This window comes from Ursus americanus, chromosome 10 (assembly GCF_024610735.1).
Source record: "Ursus americanus isolate L20-20 chromosome 10, mUrsAme1.1.p, whole genome shotgun sequence".
NCBI classification, from domain to species: domain Eukaryota; kingdom Metazoa; phylum Chordata; class Mammalia; order Carnivora; family Ursidae; genus Ursus; species Ursus americanus.
Genome location: NC_142136.1, coordinates 74,533,546 through 74,554,839, shown reverse-complemented (window position 1 = coordinate 74,554,839; position 21,294 = coordinate 74,533,546). Strand labels below are relative to the sequence as shown.

Sequence of the window (21,294 nt, the reverse complement as noted above, 5' to 3'; positions counted from 1 at the left end):
CATGGATCAAAAGGGAAGATCCACAAAAAGATTATTCTGCCAGAAATGCCAAGGTTTGATCAAAAGAATGACTTGGGATCATTCTTCTCAAAGTGAGATGATATAGATGATGTAATTCTCATATATGTGTGAGCTTGATCCCCTGCTTTGGGAATGTTCCATACATTAGGAGGCTGGATGGTGCGAATTAATTTATGCTCTGATTTTTCTTAGTTTGAAAGATCTCTCTATATAAGAATTCAGTTTTGTTTTTATTTTGCTCATATATAAACCAGTATCATTTCTTGAATACATACATGATAAGGGAGCAACATGACTATACAAGAAGATTTCAGGAGCTTTGGCACTGAAATGATAAAATCAGAGCTCTCAATATTTGCAGAGAGATATAGAATTTTGAACATGTAACAGCTAGTATATAATTCTCTACATAAATTCAGTATAATCCTATCTATCACCTATACAATCATTAGTCAAGATAGACTGAAAATTCTAACTTCCCAAATTGGCAAAGTTTAGAAGACTTCCTCTGCTTAGATCCCCAGTGTAGAGCAATGGCAGGTTTATTAACTTCCACATACTATCATTCCAGCCCACTTGTCCCCTCATCATACTTTAATATTTTCCTATAGAAAACAGTTAGGCAACCACCAGTAACATATCTTAAAATACCAAGATCAAATTACAAGGGAAAACAAGTAAAACATCACAAAAGGAAAACACAAGGATGCCAAAGAAGATGGAGACTTCAAACAGAGGTTAAATATTGACAAGAGAACTAATCTGAATGCAATGAAACCAAACCTTAAGCAGCTTTGATATGCCTGGCATGGGCTCCAGAGATGCCAGATCATGCGTAGCTCACCAGGGTAGCTCTACTCTTAGAACTGCAACTTCACGTAAGAGAATTTTAGATAATTTCTATGTATGACATCCGTTTAATATGAAGTCATATTTAGGAAATTGTAACAACTGGCCCATACCAGTTGTTACATAAACATAACATAAAGGTCAAACATAAAGGTTCTAGAATATTCTGTGTTGGTCATCATAATAGCTAAATCCATTAGTCAGGAAAATGGACATTAAAAGAAATCAGGGTAGTAAAGTGGCTGATTTCCTTTTTCCTTTTTATGCTTTCCTTCTATAAAACTAATATACAATATTAGTTCTAGTTATAGCATTCATGGTTATAAAATGGCATCCATGAGTCTTATCAGTAAGTATGTTATAATAAGGCATCTTTAATTTTTAATGACCCGGATAGATTTTTTTAAAAACTTTTATGGCTATTTATTTACCTGCATATAAAATATTTTAGTGCATTTAATGAATGTAACCTTAACAAGATAAGATTAATGATTCTAAGCTAAAAAAACCACAAAATGTTGAAAGTTAAATTTCTTTAGGTACTTTTGTTTTGGGGATGGGAGAAGGGTATAAGTAATCAAAGCAGAAGTGTAATATTGAATATCAGAATTAAGCTTGTAGTTCTCCTGTCACGGTTCTCAACCCTCTCGGGAACTCCCTGGGTGAAATCTGAAATTGGTCCCCAAACACAGAGGCAGGGAGAGACCAAAAGAAGAGGCAGGCTACCCCAGGTTGGTAGGTGGCAGGCTTTTGTTTTTTGTTTTGTTTTTTGGGGGTTTTTTTAATAGTAATATTTTTTATTATGTTAGTCACCGTACAGCACATCCCTGGTTTTTGATGTAAAGTTCGATGATTCATTAGCTGCATATAATAACACCCAGTGCACCATGCAATACTTGCCCTCTCCACCACCCATCACCAGCCTATCCCATTCCCCCACCCCCCTCCCCTCTGAAGCCCTCAGTTTGTTTCTTAGAATCCATGGTCTCTCATGCTTGTTTTTTAATTTAATTTAAAAAAATTTTTAAATTCTGGTATAATTAACATACAGTGTTATATTAGTTTCAGGTATACTATATAGTGATTCAACAATTCTATACATTTTTCAGTGCCCATCACAAGTGTACTTTTAACCCCCTTCACCTATTTCACCCACCCTCCCATCTCCCTCCCTTTTGGCAACCATCTGTTTATTTTCTATAGTTAAGAGTCTGTTTTTTGGTTAGTCTCTTCATTTGTTTCTTAAATTGAACATATGAGTGATATCATATGGTATTTGTCATTCTCTGACTTATTTCACTTAGCATTATATCCTCTAGATCCATCATGTTGTTGCAAATGGCAAGATTTCATTTTTTATGTCTGAATAATATTCCATTGTATATAGGATGTTTCTTTTTCTCTACATCCTCACCAAACCCTGTTGTTTCTCAACACCATGTCACCATCTCAAGACTAGGTCATTGGAGCAGCATCTGGCAGTGGAAAAGGGAAGTAGAACCCACATTCCAAGGACAGGGGAGGAGTTGGGGAGCCTTCAAGTGCTTGAGTCCAGCTCATGGGTCAATCAGTGGTCATGTCTTTTCAAAGACCTTCTCCAACATCCTATAAAGTGCTTTGTAGATAAATTTTGTTTGTTTTCCTTTAATTTGATAACAGACAACATTGCTCCTTTTAAGGGGTCAAAAACCCTGAGCACATTTATCCTTAAAAAGGATTTAAAATTAATTCATTTTGGAAACCAGCCATTAGAAATCTTCCATCAAGGACTTCCCCATTAAGAAATTTTCATTTAGTGAAAAAATAAAGCCCTAGAAGACTGCCTCTGTTCATCTTTCCTTAGATCAATGTTTCCCCATTGAGGAGTCAGGGACCATTCATAGGAAGATAGGAAAATAGTATTAGATGGCATCTCACTGACATTTATCTCAGCCCTGGGATTGTATAATCATTTGAAGAGGATTTTAAAAACTCAGGAAAGAATGCTGGTATGCAAATGACTATAGGCTGTCTTTGAATGTACACTGGCCATTTAAGGGCATTAAAATATAACCTTTTTGGTGATATTTTCTAACACCTCCATTAGTTATTTCATTTTATAAACTCAAAATCTGAGGAAAATTTATGGGTACTCACTATATATGAAAACTTGAATATACTGTTATCTCAATGACCTTTATTTTCTTCATCTCTAAAATGCTTGATTTATATCCGATGATACCCTCATCCTTCCTGATGTAAAATTTGATGCCAATATGCTTTACTCATGGATTTTCAATAAATACTATTGTCTTATTTTGGAAGATCAAGACTCATGATCTTGCTTTCCTTGTTTTGGATATGTACTGAATGTAGTATATGGCATACTAGCTGCATGGTCATCTAGACCGCATTATGAAAACTTAATGAAGACAATCATTATAATGCCTTTATATGATTCAGTATCTTTACTATTTTTTTTAACTACCTGGTTTATGTTTGTGGTAGGCAGAATTCTAAGAAGGCTCCCATGACCTCCAGCCCCAGTGTTATGTTCTGTGTAATCCCCTCCCCTTGAGTGTGGGCAGGACCTGTGAGCTGCTTCTAAGATCTGTGATTTGGATAGAATATGGCAAAAGTGGTGGGATTAAGTTACATTATGTAGCAAAGGTAAAGGGACTTTGCAGATGTGATTAATGTTCCAACTCAGTGATATTGAGGTAATGAAGAGAGAGATTATCCTGCATAGGCCTGCCTTACTCAGATGAATGACCTTAAAAGAGAGACCAAGGCCTTTTATAAGGGAGAGATTCTCCTGCTGGCCTTGAAGGCATGAGGTGCCATGTTGAGAGAGTCTGTGAGGGGCCATGTGGCAAGGAACTGAAGGCAGACACTAGGTGCTAAAAGTGGTCCCTGGCAGAAAGCCGGCAAGAAAATGGAGCCCTCACTCCCCATCTTGCAAGGCACTGAATTCTACCAACAACTACACGAGCTTGGAAGAGAACCCCAAGTCCAGAAAGGAACCCAGCCTAACTGCAGCCATGCAAGACCCTGAGCAGTGCCCAGAATCCTGGCCTGTGGAAATTGCGAGAAGAAATGTACATTGTTTTAAGCTGTTATCTTTGTGATAGTTTGTTACATAGCAATAGAAAATGAACACAGTGCTATCCATTATGCAAAGAGTGTTTAATTTCTCTTTTACTAGATACTGTCAAACAGAGAAAACAAAGAGAAAAATTCTAAAAGTGCCTAAATGAACTTACCTGATGATCTATATTCATAACCATTTATTATTAGATAAATATTTAATTTTTTAATCTTTATGTTGCTGGACATTGATATATTTTAAGTAACTAAGGAAACAGCAATAAAATAATATTTTAGCCAAATCTAATAATGTATGTTTTAACCACTTACTACCTGAGAAATTATTTAGCAAGTAAGTTTCTTTTTGAAAATATTTTTATTATGTATGCTTATTTTTTCACTTTAATAGCAAAAATGTTCTTGCCTGCATTATTATGATAGGTTGATAATTTCATCATAATTGAAGAAATCATTGAATATATGTATTGATATTTATTATCATGAAAAAAGTTTATATTTAAGAGGCTAAGTCTTTTTTAGCTTAAAAACTCCTAACTGATGTACGTAGATTGCACAATCCCTTTATGTCCATTAACTGAGTTCATCCTCCGAATTACCCTATGAACTTGAATTTTTCAGACTATAGGATTATATATTTTATTTTGGTGATATCCGTGATAGGCTTATCTTAACAAATACCAGGATCCATGAAAATCAAGAACACCTAAGCCAGGTCTTCAGAGCTTTCCCATACCCATTCTGAGGGTGGTACCATGAAGACAGTACAGATTTGGTGTTCCCACACAGTGTCCAAAAAAAGCCCTCTTGGGGTCTTAGGAGACCCAGCAGATAACACTTTTTCCCCACCCAAGTTTGGAACCAGTGAAAGGAAGAAAAAAGAGGTAGGTAGAGCTCAAAATAACATCTGTATTACTGATAAAAGCTAAGTGGAGGGTACAGTTTGGCTCTGCCTGAACATCTCATGCCTCAGATTAGAGAGGTCACCCGGCAAGTCACAGGTGGCATGGGGACACTTTAGACACCTCTGCAGGGGCAGGGACCTGATCATCGTGCTTCCCAATGTGCTTTACTGTACCAACCGGACCAGAAATCTGGGGGCAGGTACATCCCCAGGGAAGGAGGCTCCAGGCCAGTGGTCTGCTGCATTTCCAAACTCGCCAGCCATGCCCGGCACTCCTCCTGCTCTGGGGTGCCGAGAAGGGCCAAAGTGCTTCTGTTGGAAGGTTGCTCCTGCATACCCTGTCTAAGTGATCTAATGTTGATTTTTCAGACTGCCAGAGAGGGGAAATCAGTCAGGATGTCAGTTAGAAGTTGTGGAACCAGAAATGTGGAGGAGAGGGTAGCCCGTCCCCCCACCTTGGGGACCAGTGATCCCTGATCCTGGTTATACCATCATGCCTCTTCCAGCTGCTTTAAAAGCTCTGTCTGTAGCAATCTGAGGAGATGCCTCCAATGTATTCATCCACTCTTATTATGGAAAAGTCAGTAAGTGCATTCCCTTCCTAGAGCACTGAAACCTACATTAGCTCTTAAAATTCTGTAAATAGTTCTCTTTTGACTCAGTGTTGTTGCATATGCTCTTCCCTCTGCCTAGAATAGTTGCACACGTGTATCAGTAGAGTCTCAGCTCAACTGACGCTTTCTTGCAGGGGTGTTCCTCAACTACTCCTATCCACACGCTAAGACCAGCTCCTTCTATTATTCCCTTTTCTAGGACTCTGGTTTATTTTCCCCATCATAGCACACATCAAAATTTGGAGATATATATACATTTTTGTGATGGTTTAACATCTGCTCACCCATTAGGATCATGTCAGCTGAGCTCAGTATACCCAACATCTAGCATAAAATCAACCCTCTGTAAATGTTTCTTTTTTTTTAAGATTTTATTTATTTATTTGACAGAGAGAGAGACAGCCAGCAAGAGAGGGAACACAAACAGGGGGAGTGGGAGAGGAAGAAGCAGGCTCCCAGCAGGGCAGGGATCCCGATGTGGGGCTCGATCCCAGGACCCTGGGGTCACGCCCTGAGCCGAAGACAGACACTTAACAACTGAACCACCCAGGGGCCCCTCTGTAAATGTTTCTTGAATAAATTATTGATTGAATGACTGAATGAGAGCATTTCCCCTATCCCCTTTAATTAAACTGTTGTTATATGTTCTTAACAAGTGAATAGAGAAGGAGTCAAGGCAACCCAGAAAAAGCAAAGATGATTAAGGAAGAGCAGATTAATCCAGTCCCTAAAGCACAGATTAGAGTGGAAGCTAGTAGAGGGGAAGTACAACATGGGAGTAAGAAGAGCGGCTCTCATGCTCTCGTGCGCACGACAGTGATCTGGGAAGGTTATTAGAACCAGATATTGGGAAGCTACTTCGCAAAAGATGCTGGTTAATGGGGTCTGGAGCGGGGCTCAGGGGTCTTCCAGAGACCCGAGTCTGGGCTACAGACCAGGTTCAGGAATGCATTGTCTTAGGGTCATCCAGAGTATAAATTACTTTCAGGGAATACAGTGTTACTTACATATGGTCATTTATCCAGATTTCACATTGTTTCCTATATTACATATTCCTAATGGTTTATGCTGAGATTCTGAGATGCATTGTAATGTAGAGACATTCTACTCCTTAACTGATGAAATGAAAATAGAAGGAACAATGTGTCTGAAAGAGCTAATACAGAACAAGATGTTGAAACATTGCCTAAAGAGCAGTTAACCTCATTACCCATATCTCATTGCTGGTCTTACTAGCAAATATGTTGAATAGCATTACATTTCTAAAATGAAATTAATTCAAAAAGAAAAGATGACATGTAAACTACTGAAATTGAAATCATTTCTGTTTGCCTCAATCCCTGCTCATTTATTGAAGAGATCAAATTTAGCCAAAACAAATCACTTGTGCTAGAATACTTTCTGCTAGAATGTTTCAATATTCGACAGATGTGAGCAGGGGTTTTACTTAAAAATACCTTACTGCAGTAGAAAATGAAAAAAGACTTTCCAGCATGTGTTTAGCAACCATTACAATGGTATATTTTAAGATGACTCTGTTCTTAGATCAAAGTATGTTCAGCAGCAGACTTTGCCTCTCGGAATCCCTGAGAGGCAGGCTAGGCAGGTGCCCACAAGGGCCAAAGTCTGTGGAGGATCCTGATCTCAGACTCGCCTTTTGTTTGCTCAGCTCCCTCTGGGCTCCCTCTGGCTGCTTCCTCAGACAAGGCAGGGTGTTGTCAACTGCAAGGACCCCTAACAAAATCGGTCCTGAGCCAAAGGAACGCAGTCTCTGCCCACAGGAGAATAGCACATAAGAGTGAAAGCAATGAAATTTTATCTGACGCATAGATTGCAGAAGAGACGTTCACTTCTTCGCTGTACCTGTCTACCACACTTGACACCTGCACTTAGTGATGTTTTGCCATTTGTCTTCTGCTTGCCTTTACAGAGACCCGTGCTTGTGGCCCAGGAGCAGGCCGGCAGCCCCATGCGCTCCATCCCTGCCTTTGCCCAAGCCTGGCCTGCGTGGCCATCACATCGTCAGTGATCTGATACTGATTGCTTATGCTGCCTCCCTCTCTTTGCCATCCATTTTTCACACTAATGGAAATTAGGATTAAAAGAAAAACATGACACGGTGGCATTTTAAAGCAGTACCTTGACATTTTCTCAAATTATTTCTATCTTTCTAAAAAGAATTATATTACATCAGTGCTTGCCAGTCTAAACACCAAATTGAAATGTTTGATTTATGTCTTAGTCATAATAGAGTGGGATTGATCCAGAGGTCACAAACGGTAAGAACACGTACTAACTTAATGGCATTTTCTTTCTAAGAAGACAAGATATTATTAAGCCTGAGTTGAGAGGAGGAAGATAAACCTCGAGCTATTCCAAGTACATGGGAATTTCATTATCCTTGGTATCAGTAACACAAATCCTGTTATCACTGGTGTCCAGAGATACAAATAACACCATAGTTTTAATTTTCATCTCAAGGATATTCCTTTAATTTTCCTTTTTATTGTAATTTTTCTGTAAGTGATTTAAGCATATTTTAACAATTGGGAAATACAGAAAGCAAAAGCACAGTCTCACAAGCCAGAGGCTCTTGTCGTGCGTAGTGGTAGACATCAGCTTAACCTAGATACGCGATTCAAACTCCTGTCATGGGGGTATTATAACAAAGTAAATGTGCTCTAAATGTAAATGTGGTCGCTTGTTTCCCTTTTCCACCAATAATATAGAACTGATAATGTCTTTGGGTAACAATTTGTTTTTTCTCACAAATGCTAATGAAGATAGTATCTTGTGATTTATAAACCAACCTCATTTATTTGTTAAAATGTTACTTCTTTAAAAAAACAACAACCAAAAAAACCCCGACTTTTAGAGGGACTGTAAGATAGTGGAAAGAACATTAGGTTAGGAGCCAGACTGAGTAAGCATCTTGGTTTTAGTTAGGATTAGGTTCAATCTACAGTTTTCTAGTGATGTACACACACACACAATTACTGTTTGCAATTATTTATGTTACTTAGATGCTCAGTTTAAACTTGGCACAAAATTTTGAACTCCTTTGGCCAAAGTGTTCTTTATTCTGTGTTGAGCGTAAAATGAAAGTACTTGTCATCCCATGAAACTGCTCACTGTAAAAACACCAGGGAAAGTCAAACTGAGACAAAAATCATCACTCCCTTGGCCAAATATGTGTCTCTGCATGGATGATGTAGTTGATGTTAGCATAATGAGCACGGAATTAAAACCATAACTAAAAAACAGCTAAAGCTCTTTGGTCACTAGTCACCATTGCTATATAGCCATAGGCTTGAACTGTATGCAAAGGTCAAATGTGGAAAACCAATTTCAGATATTCTATCTGCACAATGTATGAAATAACAGAATTTCAAAAATGACCTTACTAAAAAAAAAAGAGAGAGAGAGAGACCCACAGAAGTGGACTATTCATCTTAAGACTTAATATTAGACTCTTCAAGGTCTTTCTCCATAGTAATTTTTCTATGACAAAGCTCATCATTTCCATTTCATTAAATAATCTAAAACTCTTAAAAAGGGAATTTAAGTCCTACCTTTCTATCTTGGCCCAGATCAAATCCCACACTCTCTGAGAGACATTCTCCAATTTCTCTGACACACTTTAATCAGGCCTTAGTCTGAACTTTCAAAGCTATCTGTACTATTAGTGTATCTTTTTATGTCAGAAAAATTTCTTGAGGGGCCAGTAGAGCTTCATATTTTTTTTTTGAATCCACAGCCATATCACAGTGTCTTGCACATAATTTAGGTACCGAGTAAATACTTTATGTCTCTAAAAAACGAGAAGAAATGAAAGAGAACTTTCACATATGTGTATGAAATTAAGAATGACCAAAGAGGAATGGCAAAAATTCTGTACTAGGTTGATTACACAAATTCCTGTAGGATTTGCAGATGGGTGGATGGATCCAAGATTACTAATAAAAAGTTTGCTAATCCAGTATTTTGTTCGTAGAATCTGATACTGAATGCACCATGACATTCCCTCACAAATTCTCAATTTCTTTGCAAATGCACTTGAATAAATTTTGTGTCCTTAAAGTTGTTTCCCCCAATTTTCTGAGGTGTAAATGTGGTTTGTAGAACATTGACTTTTCTTTGTATGCAAATGTCCAAGTGAGTGGCAGCAAAAGCATCTGATCTCTAGCATAGCTCTCAGCTGTTAGTTGCCTAAAACAGTATGGACTAATCGATTTAATGTAGGCTCCTCATGCCGGTCAACCTGATGCTCTTACTTTAATCCCCAAATACATACTGCTTTAATCACCTAGTCTGAGTCTCACCACACTATCAGTGATATATGGAGGAGCGCATTCAAATAATTTTGAAATTTGGATTTAATGTCTGGGTAGTAGAAGGCAGTGGTGATTATAATAGTGATGCTAACTTTGTGTAGTGCTTTCGAATGTGTAAAGTACTTCCAAATGCATAAAGCATTACAAACGTGTGCATGTATAACATCTCTTTATAATGCCATCTTTTCCAAGTAGCAAGTTAATGGACTACCATTCAGATTATTTATGATATGAGGAGAGGTTTTAACTTGATTCCTCTCCCCACACACCCAGTTTTATGAACACCATTTATAGAATAATCTGGGTTTTTTTTGTTTTGAAAACTTTTATTAAATTTAATGTTTATGAATTATGTATGCATTTCTGAAAAAAAAAGACTTGAGAAAGAAACAAGATATTACCCCAATATTACTATCCAGATGTAACTCTGTATCACTTTTGCTGCGTATCCTTCTAATTGTATAATCCTGTGTTTCCCATTAGTTACTATTCTTCCTTTATCATATAACAGCTCTTATGAGTTGAGTCTACTTAAGAGCTATATGCTTCATCCACCTGTTTGTTACTTCTTTTGACAGCTTTTTAGAACCCAATTTTAATCATGCTAAATTTATTATTGTTTTCATACATATAAGAGGACAAGTCATTCCTCCTTCCTTTTAACATTCCAGGTGTTCTGAGAATTATGGCCTGATTACTGTTTTTGTCTTTGCTGTGTATTATGAATGATTTCAAATAACAAAACTCTTCATGAAGTTGCATGTCATCTTTCTAAAGTACCATGCTAATCTTTTCTCATTTTTTTCAGTTGTATTACTTGCGCTGCTAAACGAACATACCATCTCATAATTCTTGAGTCTTTTATGCTCCTTCATTCTCTTCCTGTCTCTCAAACTGCTTTCTCTTATGGTGGCTTCTCTCCTATTTCCTTCCCTGGGTCCTTTTATTAGCTCTACTTTACAAGGTAGAAAAGAAGCCAGTCTATATATTTTCTTCTAGTACTTTGTCTCCTGCTACCACATAATAGGCACTACTCTATAAATATAGGTGTACCTTAGCAGAATTGTCAGAAATTTTAAAATTTTCTGAGATTACAGAATGAGAAAATAAGAATTAGAATTTGCATCTATTTCATTTGATTTGAAATCAGCCCTTTTTTCACTTGACCACACCACATGGGATATCATATATGATGGTTGTAAAAAGACATAGTTGACCAGCATTCTTCCCTAACAGGATAAAGAATATTTACTACTAACCAGCAGCCAAAAGCATACTTACTACTGAAAACTTAGAGGCATTCCCATCGAAGACAAAAACAAGAAAATTATGTCTGATAGCACTACTGTATTCTATTTTTTTTTCTGAAAGTTTGACAAATGCGATAAGACCATTTGTTAAATAAGGGATAGAAATAGCTAAACAGCAGATGATTTGAGGGAAAAGAATTACTTGCAAATAATTATTGTGTTATAAAATCCAGAAGAATTAAATGAAAAGCTACCAAAACAAATACAAAAGTTTACAATATGTTAGGTAATAAGATGAGGTACAAAATGTTGTGTTTAGCACACACCTATACTCTAGTGCAAACTACTTAGAAAATGTATTAGAAGAAGAATCACATTTCATACTGCAATAATATGCAAATTCCCAAGGACTCTCAATTTGCTGAAATATACTGTCCTGGCAGTCCTGAAAGGAATCCTGAGTTAAAGGATATACAGTTGGATGAAAAGACTTCATATTAGCTTCATTAATAACAAAGAATAACAAGGGAAAGCTTACTCTAGCAAATATCAAAACATTCTATAAAACTAGAATAATCTAAACCATGTGGCTCATAAGACACCAAATAGACCCATGGAACATAAAGAGATGTTATAAACAGAATGTAGATTGGTAAATTCTGTACAATTATAATTTGTTATAATTTGTTCACTTTTCTAAAAAGTTATAAATTAAAATGTTTTTAAAAAACAAGTTACATAATTTGCAATGTTTTAATTTATACTTTAAACATTAAAACATTACAAATTATGTAACTTATTTGTAAAATTAATAATATAAATATATTATTAAACTGTTAAATTAAAAATTTTGAACTTGGTCAATGAAAAAGTAGTAAACTCAAATATGTTCTATCAACTTCAAAGTCATTCTCGGGCAGTAACCAATATTTTGTCATACACTGGGATCACTTCGCTGCTTAAATGAAGATTGAACGTGTCATACTTATTTGTGTTTATTTCCTCTCGTGAAAGATATTGCACTGATTCTGTTGTACAAATATGGCAGTACATTTGAAAAATGTAAGTTAATGGGGACGTGGGGGCATTACTTTGTGAGTCTATGGAAAACTCAGGAAACTTATTCTGCTTTTAGGTATTGCAATGATACAGTGGGAAAATTATGAGCCAAAAGAATGTGGACATTGTAGAATTGCCAGAGTATCTGTGTATTGTATACTTTCATTTATGAAAGGTTTTTATTAGGTCGTACTTTGGATCATTCCTAAGATTGCTTTTACTGCCTAAATGGAATTATCTATCTCCATCAGAAGACAAATTTTCTATCACAGAAGTTATTTTCAGTGGATTTTTGCTTATTTATAACTGTAATTATATTAAGGGGATTTTTCTTCTAGGACAGAATATATTTTTAATTTTGGAAATCAATAGAAGATATAATTCAGGTGAAATTAAATTTATTCTACAGCAAGATGCTGGGAAATATGAATTTCATTAAATGAAGTATAACTAGGACTAGTTTCTATACATATTTCTAGAGGCTCACAGTCTTACTCTTGACAAGTCAGAGAATCAACTTGACCAAACTTTATCCTTTCTTCTGCTGAACCAAAACAAAAATTTATTATCTAATCCTCCCCATGATTTAGAAGGAACAAAGATCAAAAGTCATAAGATACAGAAAATTGAGAAGTGAGTCTCTTTGTGGGTATTTGAAAATAGATGAGATCATCACTGATTATTCTGGGACTATTCCCAGAATCCATCTTTACACAAATATACATACATACATACATACATACTTATTTATTTATTTATTTATTTATTTATTTATTTATTTATTTATTTATTTTAGAGAGGGAGAGAAAGAGCACATGAGTGGGCAGAGGGGCAGAGGGAGAGAATCTCAAGCAGACTCCCTGCTGAGAGGGGATTCCCAGCTTGGGGCTAGATCTCATGACCCTTGAAATCATGACCTGAGCCAAAACCAAGAGTTGGATGCGTAATTGACTGAGTCACCCAGATGCCCCAAATATACTTACTTTAACTTCTCATTAAATTCTAGGAACCCCCTGTCTGCAATATGAAAAATCAGTATCACTGTAAAATTGAGAGAAAATTTTATAAAAATCCTATCACTTGAAGAATAAATTTATGTCATTGATCTATCACTATGTTTTAGGATATAGTCAGATAAAAATACTGTAAATATTCATTCATGAAATAATTCTTCCTGTTTCTAAGTAAAAAAATTCTTATGAACTAGAACAACTTAATTTGATGCCTAAGTTTTTACTAGCATCTTAGCAAGAAAGAAAAGTTGTGTAAAAAACTATCAGAAGTGACTGTAAAAAAAAAAAAAGCCTGAGGTAACCAAAGACTAGTTATAAGAATAATTAATGATAAAGAAACTTGGGTTTGATTTTATGTTACCTCTCAAGTGGTGGCCTGAAGTTATGGAAGCACAACAAAGCTAAAAGCTTTTTTAAAAACTATTTATTTATTAGATAGAGTACAAGTTGGGGGGTGGAGGGAGAGGAAGAGAGAAAGCAGACTCCATGCTGAGCATGGAGCCCAACTCTGGGCTCAATATCATGACATTGAGATCATGACCTGAGCTTAACTGACTGCACCACCCAGGAACCCCTAGGTTAAAAGCTTTTTAAAATCATTGCAACATCCCCCAAAATGCAAAATTTCTTACTATGCACCACTTATCATCCTTTACTGTGAGTACTGAAATAATACCAATTATTAGCCTATTAATTTTTTAAACATATACTGAGCAGCTACCATAAGCAACATGCCGTGTATCATGGATCTTGCGGTTGCAGAGGCCATTCAATCATTGAACACATTGTTGGTTTCTACTGCATGTAAGGTACAGTGCCAGCTGCCAAATACAGATTGAATTTGCAAAACTCTCAGTGCAGTAGAGTCTAGATACATGTAACAATGTGATAAGGTTTCTATGAAAGACTTGGTCAAACTTTTGTAGAAATCCAGAAGAAGGACTTACAATGGCCTGAGGAGGTCAGAAAAGGCTTCAACAGCACTTAGATGATTTGGGGATGCAATATGAGGATGAAGAAAGGTTGCTGAGTAAGAAGTTTATTGTCACTAAAACATAAGGTTCAGATAGGAAGGGTGGAAGATAAAGCTGTAAAAGTAGCCAAGGATCAAGTATAAGAGCCTTGTGTACCAGTAGCTCATTTGTATTTTACTGTGTACACCAGTTGAAAACCATCACAGGTTTTTAAAGAGGAAAGTAAACTGTTAGATTATTATTATTATTTGGGGGGAGGGGGCAGAGGGAGAGGGAGAGAGAGAATTGTAAGCAGGTTCCACACTCAGTGCAGATCCCAATGCAGGACTCAATCTCACAGCCCTGAAATGTTAGATTAGTATTTAAAGAAATTATTTTGGGAACACTACAGAGGGGTACTGAAGTGGAAGAAGATGAGTATGAGGGCTTAACATATATTAAGTATACACATGATGCCAAGGATGAAACTCCAAGAAACACCAACATTTAACTAGAAAGCATAGGAGGACATTATTGAGAAATAAGTGCCAAAGTGATGGTCAAAACTCTAAGATAATAAAATAAACAGAATTGTCCTGAGCCTCAAGGGTACGTAGAGTGTTAAGAATTATGGGTTGGTCAACAGTCTCAAATACTACAGAATTTTCCAGTAGAATGAGAATTGAGAATGGGCATTGGATTTATTAATAACAAAGTTATGGGGACTAGAGAGCAATTTCAGGAGAATGATAATGGTGCAGAGACTAAGTGGGAGTTGAGGCAGTGGGAATTGAGTGTGGACTCTAATAGAACGGGAGTCATACATTATGTGTATATTCAGCTTTAATAGAAACTACCAATTTTTTCAAAGTGTTTGTACCAACTTATACCAGCAAGATATGAGAGTTCCAGCTGCTCCGTATCCACGTGCTCCTCACTAACACTCAATATTTTCTATAATTTTTTCAGGCTTATTGAGGTAGAATTGACAAAAATTGAAATATATTTGAAATGTACAGTGTGATGATATGATGTACACATACATCAGGAAGGGACTCCCCCAAGTGAGTTAATATATCCATCACCTCCCATATTTACCTTTTGTGTGTGAGAGAGAATAAGTTCTACTCTATTAACAAATTTAAATTACAGAATACAGTGTTAACAACTATAGTCACTATGTTAACAGTAGATCCTGAGACTCTGTTCAGGTCTTTTAACCAAAAGCTTGTACCTTTTTACCAGCCTTTTTCTACTTCCCCCCAACACCCCAGCCCCTGGCAACCACTTTTCTATGATCTGTTTCTATGAATTTGATTTTCCCCCTCTTTAGATTTCACATAAAGGCAAACTATGTGATATTTGCCTTTCTCTGTATGACCTATTTCACCTAGCATAATACCCTCCGAAGCCATTCATGTTGTTACAAATGACAAGATTTCCTTCTTTTTTAAGGCTAAATAATATTCCATTGTCTTAATATACCACATGAGAACAATGTATAATCTGCTGCTTTCAGATCGAATGTTTATCTGTTCTAATGTACAATTAGGGTAACTTCTCTCTTATTGATTTTCTGTCTGAATGATGCATCCATTGTTGAAAGTAGAATATTGAAATTCCCTGACATTATTATATTGCTATCTATTTCTCCCTTCAGATTTATAGGTATTGCAATGTTGGGTGCATATTTACTAATGTGATATCCTCTTGATGAATTGACCCCTTTAGCATTATATAATGACCTTCTTCATCTCTTGTTACAGTCCTTGACTTACAGTCTGCTTTTTCTGATATAATAATAGCTACCCTTGATTCCTTTTGGTTTCCATTTTCATGGAATATCTTTCTCCATCCTCCAATTTCAGTCTATATGTATCCTTAAAGCTGAAGTGAATCTCTTATAGGCAGCATATAGTTGACTCTTGTTTTATTGTGTGATCCATTAAGCCACTCTGTGTCTTTTGATTGTAAAATTTAGTCCATTTACATTTAAGGTAATTATTGGTAGGTATGGATTTAGGATTGTCATTTTGTTGTTTTCTGGTTGTTTTGTAATTCCTTCGGTTCCCTTACTCCTTTCTTGTTTTCTTCTTTTGTGATTTAATGATTTTCCATAGTGTTCTGCTTAGATTCCTTTATCCTTTGTGAATCTATTATAGGTTTTGGCATTTGTTACCATAAGGCTTACAAAAGCATAGTTATAGCAGTGCCTGGTTGTCTCAGTCTGTTAAGTGTCTGACTCTTGATTTCCGCTCAGGTCATGATCTCAAGGTCATGAGATCAAGCCCTGTGTCAGGCTCCATGATGAGTGTGGAGCTTGCTTAAGATTTTCTCTTCCACACCCTGCTCATGCTCAGTCTCTCTGTCTCTCTAAAAAACAAACAAACAAACAAACAAAAAAACATATAGTTATAATAGTCTATTACTTTTTTAAAATAAAGTTAAGAGTTTTATTGGAGCTCAAGTTAGGCCAACTGCCTCTGATACACAGTCTTCAGAAAGAAGTGGGTGCCCTAGGGAAGGAATATTTGGTACAGAGTTATATGTATTTTTTACGTAAAGAGTTACAAATATCAACATGATGAAGGACAGTCCAGAAAGTTACAGATTTTATCTTTTCTTAAATTTTAATTCCAATATAGTTAATAGGCAATGTTATATTAGTTTCAGGTGTAGAGTATGATGATTCAACAATTCTATACATCACCCAGTGCACATCATGAAACTGCACTCCTCAACCCCCATCATCTATTTCACCAATCCCAGCACCCATTTTCACCTGGTAACCATCATCTATAGTTAAGAGACTGCTGCTTGGTCTCTCTCTCTCTCTCTCTCTCTCTCTCTTTCTTTCTTTTTTTCCTTTGCTCATTTGTTTTGTTTCTTAAATTCCACATATGAGTGAAACCATATGGTATTTGTCTTTCTCTGACTCACTTATTTCGCTTAACATTATACTCTCTAGATCTATCCATGTTATTGTAAATGGCAAGATTTCATTCATTTTTGTGGCTGAATAACATTCCATTGTATATACACACCACATCTTTATCCACTCATCTATCAATAGACACTTGGGCTGCTTCCATAATTTGGCTATTGCAATTAATGCTGCTATAAACATAGGGGTGCATGAATCCCTTTGAATTAGTGTTTTTGTATTTTGTGGGTAAATACCCAGCAGTACAATTACTAGATTGTAGGGTAGTTCTATTTTTAATGTTTTGTTTCCATACCATTTTGCATGATGGCTGCTCCAGTTTGCATTCCTACCAGCAGTGTAAGTGGGTTCCTTTTTCTCCACATCCTCACCAGCCCTTCTTGTTTCTTGTGTTTTTTATTTTAACCATTCTGACAAGTACGAGGTGATATCTCATGGTAGTTTTGCTTTGCATTTCCCTGATATTTATGAGTGACATTGAGCGTCTTTTCATGTGTCTGTTGGCCACCTGGGTGTCTTCTTTGGAGAAATGTCTATTCTTCTTTTCTGCCCATTTTTTGATTGGATTATTTGTTTTTTGGGTGTTGAGTTGTATCAGTTCTTTATATATTTTGGATACTAGCTATTTATTGGATATGTCATTTGCAAATATCTTCTCCCATTCAGTAGGTTGTCTTTCAGTTTTGTTGATTGTTTCCTTCACTGTGCAGAGCTTTTTATTTGATATGATCCCACTAGTTTATTTTTTATTTTATTTCCTTTGTCTCAGGAGATATATCTAGAAAAATGTTGCCATGGCCAATGTCGAAGACATTACTGCCTGTGCTCTCTTCTAGAATTTTTGTGGTTTCAGGTCTCACATTTAGGTCTTTAACACATTTTTAATTGATTTTCGTGTGTGGTGTAAGACAGTTTCATTCTTTTGCATGTGATTGTCCAGCTTTCCCAACACCATTTGTTGAAGACTTTTTCCCATTGGGTATTCTTTCCTGATTTTTCAAAGACTAATTGATCATATAATTGTGGGTTATTTCTTGAGTTTTCTATTCTGTTTTATTGATCTATGTGTCTATTTTTGTGCCAGTACCATACTGTTTTGATTACTACAGCTCTGTTATATAACTTGAAGTCTGGAATGGTGATGCCTCCAGCTTTGCTTTCCTATTTCAAGATTGTTTTGGCTATTTGGGGTCTTTTATGGTTCCATATACATTTTAGGACATTTTGTTCTAGCTCTGTAAAAAATACTATTGGTATTTTGACAAGAATTGCATTAAATATGTAGATTGCTTTGGGTAATATGGACATTGTAACAATATTGTTCTTCCAATCCATGAGCATGGAATGTGTTTCTATTTCTTTGCGTCAACTTCAGTTTCTTTTTTTGTGTGTGTTCATCAATTTATTTTTTTTTTATTTAAATTCAATTAACGTATAGTGTATTGTTTGTTTCAGGGTACAGGTCTATGATTCATTAGTCTTATATAATACCCAATGCTCATTACAGCACATACCCTCCCCAATGTCCATCCCCACATCCCTCATCCCTTCCAACAACCCTCAGTTTGTTTCCTAGATTAAGAATCTCGTGGTTTATCTCCCTCTCTGGTTTTGTCTTGTTTCATTTTTTTTCTCTGTTCCCCTATGATCCTCTGCCTTTTTTCTTAAATTCCACACATCAGTGAGATCATATAATTGTCTTTCTCTGATTGACTTCTTTCACTTCGCATAATACCCTCTAGTTCCATCCACATTGTTGTAAATGGCAAGATTTCATTTTTGATTGCTGCATAATATTCCTATATATATATATATACACACACACACATATATACCACATCATCTTCAACCATTCATCTGTCAATGGACATCTAGGCTCTTTCCATACTTTGGCTATTGTGGACATTGCTGCTATAAACATTGAGGTGCGCCTTAGAATCACTACATTTGTATCTTTGTTTCTTTCATCAATGATCTATAGTTTTCAGAGTACAGGTTTATCACCTCTTTGATTAGATTTGTTCCTAAGTACCCTATTATTTTTATGTAATTTTAAATGGGATTGTTTTCTTAATTTCTCTTTCTGGGACTTCATTTTTAGTGTATAGAAATGCAACAGATTTCTGCACATTGATTTTGTATCTTGTAACTTTAGTGAATTTATTTATCAGTTCTAGTAGTTTTCTGGTGGAGTCTTTTGGGTTTTCTATATATAGTATCATGTCATTTGCAAATAGTGACCATTTTACTTCTTCCTTACCAGTTTGAAAGCTTTTAATTGTCTGATTGCTGTGGCTAGGACTTCCAGAACTATGTTGAGTAAAAGTGGTGAGAGTGGACATCCTTGTCTTTTTCCTGACCTTAGAGGGAAATCTCTCTTTTTGCCCCATTGAGCGGGAAGTTCATTGTGGGTTTTAAATATATGGACTTTATTATGCTGAGGTATTTTCCCTCTAGACCTACTTTGTTGAGGACTATTACTATGAATGGCTGTTGTACTGTGTCAGATACTTTTTCTGCATCTATTCAAATGATCATATGGTTCTTATCCTTTCTCTTATTGATGTGATGTATCACATTTATTGATTTATGAATATATCAGGGTAATGCTGGCCTTGTAGAACGAATTTGGAAGATTTCCTTCCTCTTCTATTTTTTTTTTTGAATAATTTGAGAAGAATAAATATTAACTCGTCTTTAAATGTTTGGTAGAATTTGTCTGTGACGCTGTGTGGTCCTGGACTTTTGTTTGTTGTGAGTTTTTCATCACTGATTCAGTCTCCTGGCTGGCAATCAGTCTGTTCAAGTTTTCTATTTCTTCATGCTTCAGTTTTGTTAGTTTATATGTTTCTAGGAATTTATCCATTTGTTCTAGGTTATCTAATTTGTTGGCATATAATTTTTTATAATATTCTCTTATTATAATTGTATCTCTGTGATGTTGGTTATTATTTTTCCTCTTTCATTTATGATTTTATTTATTTAAGTCCTTTCTCTTTTTTTTATGTTTCTGACTAGAGGTTTATCAATTTTGTTGATCTTTTCAAAGAACCAGCTCCTGGTTTCATTGATCTGTTCTATTGGTTTTTAGTTACTATATCATTTACTTCTGTTCCATTCTTTATTATATCCTTCCTTCTACTGATTTTGGGTTTTGTTTCCCTCTTAGAACTGCTTTTGTTGAATCCCAAAGGTTTTGGACGGTTTGTTTTCATTTTTGATTTCTTCGTTGTTTTCCAGTTTGACCCATTCATTTTTTTAGTAGCATGTAATTTAACCTCCATTTATTTGTGGTCTTTCTAGATTTTTTCTTATGGTTGATTTTAGTTTCATAGCATTGTGGTTAGAAAAGATGCATAGTATGACTTTGATCTTTTTTCATTTTGTCAAGCTTCTTTTTTGCCTTATATGTGATCTATTCTAGAGAATGTTCTTTGTGTACTTGAAAAAAATGTGTATTCTGTTTTAGGATAGAATTTTCTGAATATGCCTATAAAATCCATCTGGTTCAAAATGCCATTCAAAGCCACTATTCCTTGCTGGTTTTTTGTTTGGATGATCTATCTATCAATGCAAGCAGGGTGTTAAACTCCCCTACTATGGTTCTATCACTATTGATTAGTTCCTTTATGTTTGTTATTAACTGTTTTATGTATTTGGGTGCTCCCATATCAGGTGCATAAATATTTACAATTGTTATTTCTTCTTGCTGGATTGTCCCCTTTATTATTACGTAGTGTTACAGTCTTTGTTTTAAAGTCTGTTTTGTCCAATATAAGTATTGTTATTCTGGCTTTCTTTTGACATCTCTTTTCATGATAAATGTCTCTACATCCCCTCACTTTCAATGTGCAAGTGTCTTTAGGTCTGAAACAAGTTTCTTGTAGGCAATATATAGATGGGTCTTGTTTTTTAATCCACTCTTTCACCCTATCTCTTTTCATTGAAGTGTTTAGTCCACTTCCATTTAAAGTAATTATTGACAAATATATTTTCAGATATGTATTATTGCTATTTTTTACTTGTTTTGTGGTTGTTTTTGTAGTTTTTTTTTCTGATACTTTCTTCTCTTTCCAGGTTTGCTGGTTTTCTTTAGTGATGTACTTGGATTCCTTTCCCTTTATTCTTTGCATACCTATTAGTGGTTTTTGATTTGTGGTTACCATTAGCTGTGTATATAACATCTTCTGCATATTGCAGTCTATAACAAGTTGATGGTTGCTTAAGTTCAAACCTGTTCTTTATTCCTCTCCCCACCCCAACATGTTT

The 21,294-nt window shown here is 35.7% G+C and overlaps 1 protein-coding gene and 1 non-coding gene across 5 annotated transcripts in view; one reads left to right on the top strand and one right to left on the bottom strand.

Moving 5' to 3' along the window:
- SGCG (sarcoglycan gamma) overlaps positions 1–21,294 on the top strand; it is a 137,078-nt gene that overhangs the window by 51,023 nt on the left and 64,761 nt on the right. The gene's annotated exons all lie outside the window — the stretch shown is intronic.
- Positions 10,539–10,643, bottom strand: LOC148109388 (U6 spliceosomal RNA). The gene has a single exon (XR_015726002.1). It is a non-coding gene; the product is annotated as a U6 spliceosomal RNA (small nuclear RNA).